Genomic DNA, 311 nt, shown 5'->3' with positions numbered 1-311 from the left:
AGGTGAGGGGGCTGTGGATGAATCCTTTTGAATATGGGTTGAAGGCTTTAGTCTAGCCAGCAAATAAATAGTTCATCCCTAGAACATAATCAGCTCAATTCTCCAAGATTTCCTTTAATTCTAAAATGTCAGTCAGAATTATCTGTAACAAAAAGCCTGTCCACTGCACTGTACAAGAATGTTTAAACGAGGTCATCTTTTTTTTTTTATTTATTTGGGGGGCGGGGGGTGGGTAAATTAAGTGTTACTAGAGGAGGAGGAGACTTCAGTCAGCTGTTGTAAATATGATATTTTACCACTGTTCAACATGC

General features: G+C 38.6%; 1 protein-coding gene across 1 annotated transcript in view; it reads left to right on the top strand.

Moving 5' to 3' along the window:
• Nucleotides 1–311, top strand: part of SNX2 (sorting nexin 2) — a 25,970-nt gene that overhangs the window by 14,951 nt on the left and 10,708 nt on the right. The window lies entirely within an intron of this gene.

Source organism: Buceros rhinoceros, unplaced genomic scaffold, assembly GCF_000710305.1.
Source record: "Buceros rhinoceros silvestris isolate BGI_N320 unplaced genomic scaffold, ASM71030v1 scaffold5370, whole genome shotgun sequence".
Lineage (NCBI taxonomy): Eukaryota > Metazoa > Chordata > Aves > Bucerotiformes > Bucerotidae > Buceros > Buceros rhinoceros.
Note: the sequence above shows the minus strand (reverse complement) of the source record. Positions and strands in the feature narration are given on the sequence as shown.